Genomic DNA, 13,122 nt, shown 5'->3' with positions numbered 1-13,122 from the left:
AAATACAATCTAGGTCATTTAAAAACCACTTCCTGACACAACCTGGAATTTTGCTAAGTCCACAGTGATTTAGAGCTCTCCTAGTTGCCTATTACCATGTATACTTCAAGATTCAGGATGTTCTTAAAAGTGTCAAGATCATAAAAGACAAAGACTTAGGAACAGTCAAGGATTAAGAGACTGAGACCTGAAAACTTAATGTGTTGTGTGATACTGGGCACGAAAAAAGAAATTGGTGATACTGTTGGTGAATTTTGAATATCTGTAGGTCAGAATAGTAATACAACTATTCTTAGTTATGGTAGTTATATAAGATGTTAACATTTAGAAAAGCTAGATAAAGGATATATAGAGGGGCTGGGGTTGTAGCACAGTGGTGGAGCACTTGCCTAGCATGTGTGAGGCCCTGGGTTTGATTCTCATCACTGCATATAAATTTAAAGGTCATCAACAACTAAAAAATTATCTTTTTAAAAAAGGATATATAGAAATTCTTTGTGCTTTTTTTTTGGGGGGGGGTACTGGGGGATTGAACTCAAGAGTGCTTTACCACTGAGTTACATCGCCAGTTCTTTTTAGTTTATATTTTGAGACAGGGTTTTGCTCAGTTGCTTAGGGCCTTGCTAAGTTGCTGAGGCTGGCTTTGAACTCGTGATCCTCCTGCCTCAGCCTCCCAAGTTGCTAGGATTACAGGTGTGCATGCACCACCATGCCCAGCTCTTTGTACTGATTTTTTTAAAATTTAAATTTGTTTTAATTAGTTATACATGACAATAGAATGCATTTATGCCCTTTGATATATCATACATAGATGGGATATAATTTCTCATTTTTCTTTGTGTACGTGTTATAGAATCACATTGGTCATGCAGTCACATATACATATAAAGTAATAATGTCTGTTTGGTTCTACTATCTTTCCTATCCCACATCCCCTCTCCTCCCCTCCCTTCACTTCCCTCTATCTAACCTAAAGTAACTCTAATCTTCTCTAGTGCCCTGCCCTCTTATGGTGAATTAGCATCCACATATAGAGAAAACATTTGGACTTTGTTTTTGGGGGTGATGGGCTTATTTAACTTAGCTTGATATTCTCCAACCCCATCCATTTAGTAGCAAATGCCATAATTTTATTCCTCTTTAAAGCTGAGTAATATTCCATTGAATATATACACCACATTTTCTTTATCCACTCATCTATTGAAGGACACCTAGGTTGGTTCCATAGTTTAGCTATTGTGAATTGAGCTGCTATAAACATTGATGTGGCTGCATCAGTGTAGTATGCTGTTTTTAAGGCCTTTGGGTATAAACCGAGCAGTGGGATAGCTGGGTCAAATGGTGGTTCCATTCCAAGTTTTCTGAGGAATCTCCATACTGCTTTCCATAGTGGTTGTACCAATTTGAAGTCCCACAAGCAATGTATGAGTGTACATTTTCCCCCACGTCCTTGCCAACATTTATTGTTGCCTGTATTCTTGATGATCACTATTCTGACTGGAGTGAGATGAAATCTCAATGTAGTTTTGATTTGCATTTCTCTAATTGCCAGAGATGTTGAATACTTTTTCATATATTTGTTGATTGACTATTTTTTTCTTCTGTGAAGTGTCTGTTCAGTTCCTTAGCCCATTTATTGATTGGGTTATTTGTTTTTTTGGTGCTAAGTTTTTTGAGTTCTCTATATATCCTAGTTCTTTATATATCCTAGAGATTAATGTTTTATCGGAGGTGCATGTGGTAAAAATTTTCTCCCAATCTGTAGGCTCTCTTCTCACATTATTGATTCTTTCTTTTGCTGAGAAGAAGCTTTTAAATTTGAATCCATCCCATTTATTGATCCTTGGTTTTACTTCTTATGCTTTAGGGGTCTTGTTGTGAGGAAGATCCTAGGCCCACATTGTGAGGATTTGGGCCTACTTTTTCTTTTATTAGGCACAGGGTCTCTGTTCTAGTGCCTAAGTCTTTGATCTGCTTGGGGTTGATTTTTGTACAGGGTAAGAGACAGAGGTTTAATTTCATATTGCTACATATGAATTTCCAGTTTTGCTGCCACCACTTGTTGAGTAGACTATCTTTTCTCCCGTGAATGTTTTTAGCACCACTGTCTAGTATGAGATAACTGTATCTATGTGGGTTTGTCTCTGTGTCCTCTATTCTATACCATTGGTATACATATCTATTTTGGTACTAACACCATGCCATTTTTGTTACTATAGATCTGTATAGTTTAAAGTCTGGTATTATGATACTTCTTGTTTCACTTTTCTTGCTAAGGATTGCTTTGGCTATTCTGGGTCTCTTATTTTTCCAAATAAATTTCATGATTGCTTTTTCTATTTCTATGAAGAATGTCATTGGGATTTTATTAGGAATTGCATTAAATCTGTATAACACTTTTGGTAGTATGTCTGTTGTGATATTTTCTTCTTTGTCTTCTATTTTAGTAATTTGAGTTTTGTCTCCTTTTCTCTTCATTAGCAAGGCCAGGGGTTTATCTATTTTATTTAGTTTTTCAAAGACCAAACTTTTTGTTTTGTCAATTTTTTTTTTTAATTTTAGCTCTGATTTTAATTATTTCCCGTCTTCTACTGCTTTTGGTGTTGATTTGTTTTTCTTTTTCTAGGGCTTTGAGATGTAGTGTTAGGTCATTTATTTGTTGACTTTTTATTATTTTAATGAATGTGCTAAGTGCAATAAACTTTCCTCTTAGTACTGCCTTTATAGTGTTCCAGAGATTTTGAAATGTTGTATCAGTGTTCTCATTTATCTCTAAGAATTTTTTTCCTTGATTTCTTCTACTATCCATTCATCATTCAATAGTTTATTATTTAGTTTACATTTGTTAGAGTAACTTCTATTTTTTTACTTTATTGTTGATTTCTAATTTCATTCCATTGTGGTCTGATAGAATGCAGGGTATTATCTCTGTTTTTTTTGTATTTACTAAGAGTTGCTTTGTGGCATTAGATATGGTCTGTTTTAGAGAAGGAGCCATGTGCTTCTGAGAAGAAAGTATATTCACTTACTGATGGATGAAATATTCTATAGATGTCTGTTAAGTCTAAATTATTGATTGTATTATTTAGTTCTATACTTTCTTCATTTAGTTTTTGTTTGGAAGCTCTGTCCTGTAGTGAGAGATGTGTGTTAAAGTCACCCAGTGTTATTGTATTGTGGTCTATTTGATTCTAAAAATTGAGAAGGGTTTGTTTGATGTATGTAGATGCTCCATTGTTTGAAACATAAATATTTATAATTGTTATGTCCTGCTGATATATACTTCCCTTAAGAAGTATGAAATATCCTTCTTTGTCTCTTCTGATTAACTTTGGTTTAAAATCTACTTTATCTGAGATGAGAATGGAAACTCCTGCTTGTTTACATGATCCATATATGTGATAATTTTTTTCTCATCCTTTCACTTTCAGCCTGTGGATGTCTTTGCCCATGAGGTAAGTCTCTTGAAGACAGCATATTGTTGGGCCTTGCTTTTTAATCCAATCTGCCAGCATGTGTCTTTTGATTGATGAGTTTAGGCCCTTAACATCCAAGGTTATTATTGAGATATGATTTGTATTCCCTGTCATTGTGATTTATTCCTGGCTTTTAATTTGACTTAGTTTCTCCTTTGGTTAAATGTTTCTTTAGTGTGGATGCTCCCTTTGCTGGTTTTTACTTTTTTTCCCTCTTTATTCTCATGGAATATTTTGTTGAGAATGTTCTGTAGTGTGGGCTTTCTAGTTGTGAATTCTTTTAATTTTTGTTTATCATGGAATGTTTTAATTTCATCTTCAAATCTGAAACTTAATTTCGCTGGATATAAAATTCTCGGTTGTCATCCATTTTCTTTCAGAGCTTGAAATATATTATTCCAGGACCTCCTAGCTTTGAGGGTCTGGGTTGAGAAATCTGTTGAAATGTTAATTGGTTTCCCCCATACGTAATTTTATTTTTTTCTATCACGGCCTTTTTAAGAGTATATCTTGGGGGGCTGGGGATGTGGCTCAAGCGGTAGCGCGCTCGCCTGGCATGCGTGTGGCCCGGGTTCGATCCTCAGCACCACATACAAACAAAGATGTTGTGTCCACCGAAAAATAAATAAATAAATATTTTTTAAAAAAGAGTATATCTTGGGCTGGGGATGTGGCTCAAGTGGTAGCGCACTCGCCTGGCATGCATGGGGCACTGGGTTCGATCCTCAGCACCACATAAAAATAAAATAAAGATGTTGTGTCCACTGAAACCTAAAAAATAAATATTAAAAAATTCTCTCTCTCTCTTTAAAAAAATATTAAAAAAGAGTATATCTTTATTCTCTGTGTTAAGTCATTCTCATTATAACATGTCTTGGTGTTGGTCTTCTGTAATTTTGTACATTTGGGGTCCTGCAAGCCTCTTGTATTTGATTTTCCATTCCATTCTTTAGGTTTGGGAAATTTTCTGCTATTATATCATTGAAAAGATTGTGTATTCCTTTGGTTTATATCGCTGCCCCTTCATCTGTTCTGATAACTCTTACATTTGGTCTTTTTATGTTAACCCATAATACTTGGATGTTCTGTTCATGGTTTCTTATTATCTTCTCTGCATGTTCGACTCTTCTTTCAGGATTATATATTTTGTCTTCATTGTCTGAGGTTCTGTCTTCCAAGTGGTCTAGTCTGTTGGTGATGCTTTCTATTGAATTTATAATCTGGTTTATTGATTCCTTCATTTTGAGGATTTCTGGTTTTTTTTTTTTTTCACAATCTCTAACTCTTTATTGAGGCGATCTTTCACTTCCTATATTTTTTCTTTGATTTCACTCCTTATACTATCCTTTAATTTGCAGATCAATTTAACTATGTACATTCTGAACTCCTCCTTGGACATTTCTTCTACTGTGTGATCAGTGGCTTCTGCAGTTAGAACATCTTGGTTTGTTTGGGGTGTCTTATTCCTTTTTTTTTTTATGTTGCTTGTGTGTTTTGCCATCTAGCAGTATGGATCTAAGACAGCACAAATTCTATCCTGTAGACCTGTAGTGTCCCTGAAGGTTTCCAGCTCCTCACCTTTAGTGGTGAGACCAATATCAACAGCACCCAGTATAAACAATATATAGCCTTAAACCTAATAGCTCCCACTAAGGCATCTACTACTTTCTTGCATTAAACCAAAATGATGAGTTCAATAATTATAGTATAAACAGAAAATTTGCTAAAATGATTTACAATTTCGAATGGTGGACAAGAAAACAGAAGTAGGATAGTATGCAGTTTTCACAAGGGAGGAAGAAAGAAGCTAGAAGCAAAGATTCACAGGAAGAGTGGAAGAGGAGCCAACAGAGATTGGCTGTGGGTTGGAGAAAAGTTGGAAAGATAATCCAAGAAAACAGACAAGTGATAAGAAAAATATGAACAAAGAAAAAAATTAAAAATATACAAATATAACAAAAATGCAAAACACCATTCATATATCATTGTCCTCCATACACTGATGCATAAAAAACACTCTAATCCAAATATGGTAGTGATGTTAGAGAATGGAAAAATAAAATAAAAATACATCTCGATGGAATGTTGAACTGTATCCATCAGCATTCAAAAGTTTCTCAGCCCTGTCTCTGAGATCTCATGGGAGCACCAGGCCCAGAACTGCCCTCAAAGACCCAGTAACTATCCCACCAATATGGGCTTCAGATACCTCAAACCCGGCCACACTGCAATCCCAAGATCTCAATGCTGCTCCTTCTTGCAGAGAGACCACCAGGGATACACTCATGCAAAGGAGCAACCCTGAGATGCAGCAGCAAGACAGAGGCCTCCAGCACTCCTAGCAGGAAGACCCTAGGTGTCTCCAAACCCACAGGCACCCCCACACTGGGCCTGCAGGTCCTGACTGGAGTCCCCAGACAGATGCTGTTGTGGTGGTAAACCTGCTGGCACTCTGGCCCCATGCCCTGGTTAGTCCCCCAAGATGGGTGAAGCCACTGGCAACCAATCCTGGAGTCTCCCCCGCAGCAGTCCTCTAGGCAATGTTAGCAGTGGTAGTGCTGGTGGTTGGTGGCAGCAGGTCAGCAGCAGCGGTACTGCAATGGTGTCTGCAGTGGTGGCTGCAACTGCAGCTGTGGAGGCAGCATCACCCAGATGATCTCCGGGGGATGCAGCAGGTGGCTGCAACTGCATGGGCAGCAGTACCCAGAAAGAAGACCTCCAGGCGACCTCGGGGTGGCAGCAGCAGTATCAGAGGCAGCTGTGAAGGCTGTAGTGGTGCAGGCTGCAGCTGATTGGAGAAGACACCTCCTGGCATCAGCAGCAGTGACCTCAGAGGTAGCATTGGAGGTAGTGTCGGCTGTGCCCAGAGAAAAGACCTCCAGGCTCTTTGTAATTTTTAAAATTAAACTTTACTTTTAACTGATACATAAAAAGAAAAATACATTTTCCCTTCTCTCTCCCTTTCCCTCCCACCTCTCATCCCTGTTTAATGTTAATCTTCTTCTCATGCTCTTCGACCCTACTCTGTTCTTAGTTACTCTCCTTATATCAAAGAAGACATTTGGCATTTGTTTTTTAGGGATTGGCTAGCTTCACTTAGCATAATCTGCTCTAATGCCATCCATTTCCCTGTAAATTCTATGATTTTGTCATTTTTTAATGCAGAGTAATACTCCATTGTGTATAAATGCCACATTTTTTTTATCCATTCATCCATTGAAGGGCATCTAGGTTGGTTCCACAGTCTAGCTATTGTGAATTGTGCTGCTATGAACATCGATGTAGCAGTGTCCCTAGACCCTCAGAGTTATACAAAAGTACATACAAGAGGAAGTGAGGGGAAGGGGAAAAATAATACAAGGGGGACAAACGAATGTCAGTAGAGGGGGCAGAGAGAGAAGAGGGGAGGGGAGGGGAGGGGAGGGGTGATAGTAGAGGATAGGAAAGGCAGCAGAATACAACAGACACTAGTATGGCAATATGTAAATCAATGGATGTGTAACTGATGTGATTCTGCAATCTGTATATGGGGTAAAAATGGGAGCTCATAACCCACTTGAATCAAATTATGAAATATGATATATCAAGAACTATGTAATGTTTTGAACAGCCAACAATAAAAAATTAAAAAAAAAATAAATAAATAAAGTTTGTTGGCTTGAAAAAAAAAGAAAAATACTACATATTAATGGGTTACTATGTAATGTTTTGATACATGCATATATTGTATAACTTTTTTGGGGGGGGCGGGTATCAGGGATTGAACTCAGGGGCACTCGACCACTAAACCACATCCCCAGCCCTATTTTGTATTTTATTTAGAAACAGAGTCTCACTGAGTTGCTTAGCACCTCACTTTTTGCTGAGGCTGACATTGAAGTTGCAATCGTCCTGCCTCAGCCTCCCAAAATGCTGGGATTACAGGCAATCGCCACTAGGCCTGGCTACATTGTGTAACATTTAAAGAGTTAAATACATCTGAAAACTTCATAATTTTTTTTCTGAAAACTTCATAATTTTTTTTTCTTTTTTCTGTTACTAGGGATTGAACTCTGGGGTGTTTTTACCATTGAGCTACATCCCTACCTTTTTTGTTTTTTTATTTTGACACAGAGTCTCACTAAGTTGTGAAAGGTGGCTTCAAATTTGCAATCCTCCTGCCTCAACCTCCTGAATAGCTGGCCATTTACCTTTTCTTTATAACGAAAGCTTTCAAAATCTTTTCTTCTAGTTTTTTGAAATGTACATTGTTACATATAGTCACCCTACAGTGGAGTTTCTTATATATTCTGAATATCAACCTCTTGTCAGATGTATCTTTGCACAATTTTTTGCAACATTATTGTAAGTCTGAAAGTTGAAACAAACAAACTAAGAGAACTCAGCGGAATAGAAAATAATATTGATGATAATAATAATGTTGTTTATATATAGCTGACCAATTCATTAAAATCTCATTTCTCCAGTGAGACATGGTAGGGACTGTGTTAGTAACTATTTTGTTTCTTGGAGCTATATAGAATACAAGACGAATAATAATAATAAAAAAAAAAGAATAAGAAGAACTAAAGCTAAGGCAGTGCCTAGTAATTCTCATGAAAAAAAACAAGGAAGAGGCTCAGAAGCAAGACTAAGGCCTTAGATATACATGTACTAACACCCAGAATATGGGTAATAAAGTGAATGTAAAATTTTAATACAAGCAGAAAAACACAATTTTAAAGGTATTGTTCAGTTTCCATAGAATGGGACTTATGGCCGACATCTGGAAAAGGAAGAATAAACCTGGTTCAGAGAGATTCCATGTAGAAGGAGAGGAGAGCAATAATTTATCAAGAAGGTATAGCCAGGGCTGGGGATATAGCTCAGTTGGTAGAGTGCTTGCCTTGCATGCACAAGGCCCTGGGTTCATTCCCTAGCAACACACGCACGCACGCACGCACACACAAGAAGGAATAGATAGTAATTCATTGGCTGCAGGGTAAATGTGTTCATCAAGAATGAAAAGGAGGGGCTGGGGATGTGGCTCAAGCGGTAGCGCGCTCGCCTGGCGTGCGTGGGCCCGGGTTTGATCCTCAGCACCACATACCAACAAAGATGTTGTGTCCACCAAGAACTAAAAAAATAAATATTAAAAAAAATTCTCTCTCTCTCTTAAAAAAATATTTAAAAAAGCAGTCATTTATTTAAAAAAAAAGAATGAAAAGGAGAAATGAAAGTGATTTTAGTTGTGAAGGTATATAAGAGCGTATATCTTAGGTAGATAAAAGAGATATGAAGAATTTATAAAACTATTATAGAAGCAAGAAATGATCACAAACATAGACCATCTGAATATCTGCTGGAAGTTTCAGTTTTTTTTTTTGTTTGTTTGTTTTTTGTTTCGTGGTGCTGGGGATTGAACCCAGGGCCTTATGCATACAAGACAAGCACTCTACCAACTGAGCTATACCCCCAGCCCAGTTTCATTATTCTGATGGCAGCACATCTGGCAAGTTTGTGACTCTCTTCCTGATAATTACAGTTTGCACACAAATGAGAAATAATGAATACATTGCTAAGCTGGGCTTAAAACAACCAATAAGAAAGATCTGGTTAGCAAAGTGAAAGTGACAGGAATCTTGGGGAAAGTGACCATGCCATCTGGATCTGTTAAGCAAAAGAATTGGTCACATAGGTTAATTGGCGTGTGTGTGTGTGTGTGTGTGTGTGTATGTGTAGAGCTCAGAGAAAAAGTAAGTGTGATATCCTGTTCAGATACCAAAAAGGAAAATTCAAGAGGGAGGGGGATCCAAAAACAAAATATAGATCTGCACAATTTAGCGAAATTCCAGTGAGAAATTAAACAGGAGAGATATCTAATAAACTACAGGATCCGTATAGATTATTCTCTGATGAGCTCACATTTTATAAGTACATGTAAAGATGACAGAAGGAGGACTAGGCTTCCTAGTACAAAGACCAGAGTATCACAAATCTCCAGGAACTGAATCATAAGGACAAAAGTCCAGAATATACCCAGGCTCATAAAATGGGAAGAACTGCAATAAAGTGTTCTAATGCTATATTTAGTGCAAGACATTTAAGGATAAAGAAGTAGAACTTAATTGTGGTGTGTGTGATAAAGAACTGGGGGGAGGGATCTTGTCTGTGAATTGGTAATGCCCCAAAGGGCTGAATGTTGGGCTGGACAGCTCAGGGGGACTAAATGGTAGAAGCTTCATGAAGGTAGATTTCAGCTTGACAAGAAATTACTTTCTAAAATATGAGGTATTTCAAGGTCAAATATGTTGCTGTGTGATGTGGTGCACTTCCCATTCCTGGAAATGCTAAAATTTGAGGTAGACTAGCCACTTAATATGGACATTGTGGAGGGGATTGCTGTGTTGGTTGGGAAGGGAGGTCTACAGGCCTTCCAGTTCTATGATTATATGGCTCTATAGTTTTTTTGATGGGGAGGGTAGGGTGGGTACTGGGGATTGAACTCAGGGGCACTTGACCACTGAGCCACATCCCCAGCCCTGTTTTGAATTTTTTTTCTGAATCTGTTGCATTTTATCAAAGAAGTATTTTGCATTTGCAGAGGCACTGAAAGGTTATTGAACCAGTAGGCAACATAAAGGTTACTGCATTCTTTTGAAGAATTGTATTATATATGTTCTTTTTTTAAACTTTAAATTTATTTATTTATTCTAATTTGTTATACATGACAGCAGAATATATTTCAATTCATAGTACCCATACAGAGCTAGATCCATAATTTTTTTTAAAAAATATGCATTTGTAAATTAAAAGTTAATAGTTGTTTTCTAATGATTTACTCAGGCTTTTCTTAAAATGCTGCCATTTGAGATGATAACAATTTCACCCAGTAAAACATCTTGATATTTAACTGATAGGTCTAAAAAATCCTTTCAGAATTAAATCCAGATCTCAGATGTTGCGGTTGAAGCACCTGCCTGCCTTTTTGTTTTCCTTCCTTATTCATAGTAAAAAGAAAAAGCAAAAGGAACAAATGCAATAACCTCTTCTTTGTCTTCCTAAAAATGTAAGCTGATTTTCAGAAGGCAGTTAGTAGTACATCCTTTTTCTTTTTTAAAATTTTTTATTCTAATTTGTTATATATGACAGCAGAATGCATTACAATTCAACTATTTTGTATTTTATTTAGAAACAGGGTCTCACTAAATTGCTTAGTGCCTTGCTTTTGCAGAGACTGGCTTTGAATTCATGATCCTCCTGCCTCAGCCTTCGAGCCACTTGGGATTACAGGCCACTGCACCTTAGGGAGGCCCTAAGCAACTTAGTGGGACCCTGTCTCAAAATAAAAATATAAATATATTATAAGATTGAATGGGTTCAAACATCTGGGTCCCAGCATATGGGGCAAAATAAGAAAAGTTATCCCAGTGGTTAAGAGGGTAGACTCCGGAGCCAAACTACTTGAATTCAAATTTGGTCTCTGCCATGTTCCTAGCTGTCAGGCCTTGAGCTCTGTTGCTTTTCCTCTTTAAACTTCAGTTTTTTCAGGTATTAAATAAGAATGATAATAGTATCTACACCTCAAAGGACTGCTTGAACAAGTAACAATAATAAGCAATAATGTATATATAGAACAGAGCCTGATACACAGTATGCATTCAATACATGTTTGATTTTATTACTATTAAGAAAAGTGCTACCTTACTTAGGTTGACCAACTCTAAATTTTAGTGAACAGTTCACTCAACCCTGCTTAAGTAGGGTGGTAACTCAGTTCTTCATTGTAGCCCAAAGGCCTACGTGTACTTTGGCAACCCTATCAGAGGCCAAAGGATTTGAATTTCTAAGAGGCGCTCAGAAAAAGTGCTCTCAGTTCTTTCAGACCTGGCTTATGCTTCCAGTGTGGAAGATTAATTCATAATGTAATTACTGGGGAAAAATCCATGTATATAATTTGTGGATCATTCTTTTTGTGTCTAGTCTCTCACTGCTTCAGCTTCTGGAATGTTCCTGCCATGCCCACTTTTTATCACATCAACTGTTACTCAAGAACCTAATGGCTCCCTTTTGCTTACTGGATCAAACCTAAACTCCTCAGCATAGTCTTGGAAGCACGTTTTTCTTTTCCCCTCAGTGCTTAGAGGGACTTTATTTCTGGCAGGCTTAGAAAGCATTTACAGATTTCAGCCCTGGGGTAAAGGTTTAGAAGAAACAAAATAAATCTTACTGAGGTATAATTGTCATGCAAGTAGCTGGGGCCCTGGTGCATGCATATAATCCCAGGGGCTGAGGCAGGAGGACTGCAAGTTCAAAGCCAGCCTCAGAAACTTAGTGAGGCCCTAAGCAACTTAGTGGGACCCTGTCTCAAAATAAAAAAAATTAAAAAGGGCTGGGGATGTGACTCAGTGGTTAAGCACCCTTGAGTTCAATCCCCAGAACTGCCCCTCCTAAATAATTGTCATGCAAAAGAATTGTACATATTTGAAGTATACACTTTGATAATGTTTTTACATATGTGTATACCTGCAAAATTATCATAGCAGTGAACATAGTGAACCTGTCCATCAACCCCTACAAATTGAACATGCCCCTTGGTAATCCCTCTACCCCAACACAACCATTGTTCAGCTTTCTGTCATTCTAGATTAGTTTGCATTTTCTAGAATTTCATATAAATGGAATCATACGGTTTCATTTTATATTAATCATACAGTTTTTGTGGTCTCACTTCTCTTGTTATTATTTTAAAATTATTATTTTTATTTTAAAATTCATCCATGTCATTGTATGTATTAACAGTTCTTTCCTTTTGCTAAGCAGTATTGCATTATAGGGATATACCATATTTTATCTGTTCATCAGTTGATGGACATTGGGTTATTTCTACTTTTTGCCTATCATGAGTGATGCTGCTATAAACATTCCTATGTAAGTTTTTGTGTGAACATAGGTTTTCATTTCTGGGCTACAAACCTAAGAGTGGAATTGCTAGGTCATATGGTAACTCTATATTGAACCAGTTGAGGAACTTTCCATTTTTTCCAGAGTGATTGTATCATTTTACATTCCCAACAGTAGGGTACAATTGTTCTATTTCTTCCACATCTGGAGGCCTTTCTTTAGCTGCCATCCCTTCCATGTCATTTCTTGTTTCTTTCTTTGAGTTTCTTCCCATCTATTCCTTTGATGGTTTCATTCAGTCCCTCCACTTTAAATGCCATCTATCTGCTGATGACACCCAAATTTCTATTTCCAACCATCACTTTTACCTGAACTACAGACTTCTCCTATTTTGAAATAATTATCAACAATGTTCTGGTATATTAGTTTCCTATTGCTTCTTTAACAAAATTATCACTAACTCCATGGCTTAAACAACACAGATTTGCTATTTTATCATTTTGTAAGTCATAAGTCTGACATGGGTCTCACTGGGTCAGAATCAAGGTTTTGGCTGGGCTGTGTTCCTTTCCTTTCTGGAAGATCCACATGAAAATCCATTTCCTACCTCATTCGGCTTATTGACTGGATTCAGTTCTTTGTGGTCATGGGACTGAAGTCCTCCTTTCCCTACTGGCTGTCAGCTGAGGTTCATTCTCATCTTCTAGAGTCCTTCTCCATTCTTTGGTTCCCAGGTACCTTTGTCTTCAAGGCCAGCAGTGAG

The sequence above is a fragment of the Marmota flaviventris genome, chromosome X (genome assembly GCF_047511675.1).
Source record: "Marmota flaviventris isolate mMarFla1 chromosome X, mMarFla1.hap1, whole genome shotgun sequence".
Lineage (NCBI taxonomy): Eukaryota > Metazoa > Chordata > Mammalia > Rodentia > Sciuridae > Marmota > Marmota flaviventris.
This window is presented reverse-complemented; position numbering follows the sequence as displayed.